This window comes from Emys orbicularis, chromosome 2 (genome assembly GCF_028017835.1).
Source record: "Emys orbicularis isolate rEmyOrb1 chromosome 2, rEmyOrb1.hap1, whole genome shotgun sequence".
In the NCBI taxonomy this organism is placed as follows: Eukaryota; Metazoa; Chordata; order Testudines; family Emydidae; genus Emys; species Emys orbicularis.
Window position 1 is genome coordinate 148973884 of NC_088684.1, and position 3117 is coordinate 148977000.

A 3117-nucleotide genomic window follows, 5' to 3' on the forward strand; every position below is an offset into this window, starting at 1 on the left:
TTATACAATTGTTGCCTGTAGGTAAATGGTAAATATTTTAAACTTATATTTTGTACACCTCTGCAAATGCTTCTTTTGAGATTCACTCATCATCAGTTCACACACAATAAAGTTTTAGAAGTTTGATCCCAAACTGTCAAATTTGGGTGCCTAAAATTAGACACTTAACTCCAGAGAGTCAGACTTTGCCGTAACAGTTCTGGACATGCAGGGGTTTGGATATTGTACAGCACAGTACTAAGTTCCCTTTGTTCCAGGACCCCTTGAAGGGTTCTCCATGTAGTACAAGGTTCACGTGAGGGGAAGGGATGGAGTTAAGGCAAGCCAGAGCAATGAACATTACTCCTCCCACAAATCCTTCTGAACTAGTCAGGAGAGGTTAATAGAAGCCTATGTATCAACTCATCCACAGATCCATGTCCTCCTCGGCTTGGAAACCTGGGATTGTTGCAATCAGAGGGGGGCCTAGCAACATGCCATGACTGGAGTTGAGCTGGTTGGCAACCACACGGTAGGGGGACACAGTGAGAGAGTAATCCTCCTTGATGGGACAACAAAGGGAATCCCACAAGGATTTTGTTTCAGTAAAGCCCGACATCCTGTTAATGAGATTAAATTGAGTATGGAAAAAATTAAGCTAGTATTTTTTTTTAATTACTAATATTAAGGTTAAAATTCTTTCAAGGTGAGTTGTTCAAACTTAGGTTAGACAGAACATTCAGGGTTGTTCTACAGGCAACAATTCTGCTCATGCAAAGAGATTAATTGGATTATCAAATAGATCTTCTCGCCCTTTCTACTCTATGATAATTGTGAATTTGCTACCATGAACAACCAAAGCACTTGGTTGTTGGTTATAATATTAAAAGATATTACACTAACCATACAAAAAGCTATTTTTATAAGATAATTCTTTATAATGCAGCTGTAACAATTTTTAAAGATTATATCTATGCACCAGCAGCTATGTTGGGATATCAAGCAAGATGATGAGATTTTCAATAGGTAAATATTTCTTGCTGATTAAATGGTTTCTATAAATTAAATTCAGAGAGCATTGATTTTATTTCTTTCCATTTTACAGTAATTTGCATCAGAGCTTATTGGCTATTGTTAAATGGTTGCTGAAGCTTAATCTGCAATGAGATAATCATGTCATCAGAGAATAAAGTAATTGGATGCAATACAAGTGTAGCGATATAAAGTATAGAAAAGAGCAACTGAATGTCAAATCCTTACAGACTTATTAAAAGATATCCAAGATAATAGCATTCCACCAGAGCTAGCAGGCTGGTTGCTAGTCAAATTACCAAAGCATCTACATGGAACAGCGATAGCCATTCTTAAAGCATTAAGGGAAAATACTACTGTGTGAACAGTAATGAACTATCTCGTACATCCAAGGTTTTTAAAAACATCAGTGGTTAACAATGCAAGGTTCAGGGTGCATACTACATACTGATTGGTCAATACATTAACTTGTTTTAAATTATAGAAATGCAACACACAGATAGCTAACATTTGACAAATTTTCGTCTGTTATTAAAGGAAAAGGTGATGATAGAAAAAAGTGATATTGATCAAGAATGTATGTAGTGGTGTTGTAGACATGTTGGTCCCAGGATATTAGAGAGACAAAGTAGATTGGTACAATAAAACATATTACCTAATCTACCTTGTCTCTCTGTTCATCAAGAATGCAAGTCTAAAGATTCATAAATCTCCTGTGCATGGAAAATAAAATAAGCAAAAATTTAAGGTACAGATTACAGAAGAACAGCTAGCTACAAGGCAAAACAGTCATACACTGGGTTTTAGATAATTCTGTATACTTTAAAATAAAGGTTTTTATATTTATACAAATGTTACAAAAGGCACCTATCTATACACTTTAGGTACCCTTGATATAACTGAAAAATACATCACAAATACCCCAATTTAGCTGAAGTGAAGCAGGTAAGTAGACTCTAAACCATTTAGGGATGTAGAGATCAAAAGGGAAAAAAAAGTAAAAAACCAACATCTTAAACAACAGTGAACATCATAAACAGCGAGTACAGATGATGGAATTTCATATGCATAGGGCACAAACACTCTTCTTACCAAGTGGGCCACAACATTCTGCAGTAGCTTCAGTTTGTGGGTGGTTTTAAAGGTATAGCCCAACGTAAAGTCCATTGCAGAAATCTAATCTAAAGGAATGTATAGGTATGCTTTTGAAGCTATTTAATTAGAGAAAATTATCCAGACTACTATTTATTCAGTCGTTATTCACGGAATGCTGCATCTATTAACCTCATCATAGTAATTTGATTTTAACACAAGGTCATACAGATACAAACAAAGAACATATGTTACATTTACGAGATGGTGACATGTGTATTGGAAGCAATGACTCCGTAAAAAGACTTTGGGAAGTTGGTAGATAGCCAGCTGAACTGGACACCCCAGTGACATGCTGTGGCCAAGATGGTTGTATAGACAGGAGAATATTAAGCGGGTGTAGGCAGTTGGTATTATTTCTGTAATACAGCATTAGTGAGACCGAGACTAATAATGAGTCTAGTACTGGTACATACACTTCAAAAAGGATGTTGAAATACAGGAAAGGGTTCAGAAAAGAGCTACAAGAATGATTTGAGGTCTGGAAAATCTGCCTTACAGTGACACATTTATAGTGACTTGATTACAGTCTGTAAGGAAATAAGGATTTTGATAGTAGAGGGCTCTTTAATCTAGCAGACAAAGCATAAAGAAGATTAATTGTTGGAAGGTAAAGCTAGAAAATTTCAGACAATTAGATACTCTCCCCCCCCCCCCTTTGTTTTTAAATAGTTGGGGTAATTAGCTATTAGAACAATTTACCAAGGGAGGTGGTATATTTGCCATCACTTGAAAACTTTAAAGCAAGACTGGATGTCTTTCTAAAAGATAACTCAGACAGAAGTTATGGGCATGATGCAGGGATTACCTGGTGAAGTTCTATGGCCTGTTTTATGCAGGAGGTCAGAACAGATTAAAATAGTCTATTCTGACCTTAAAATCTATCAGTTAACCCAGCGATGGCAAGTTTCTCAAAAGGGACTAGTGATTTTTAAATGCCTCAATTTTTAGTGT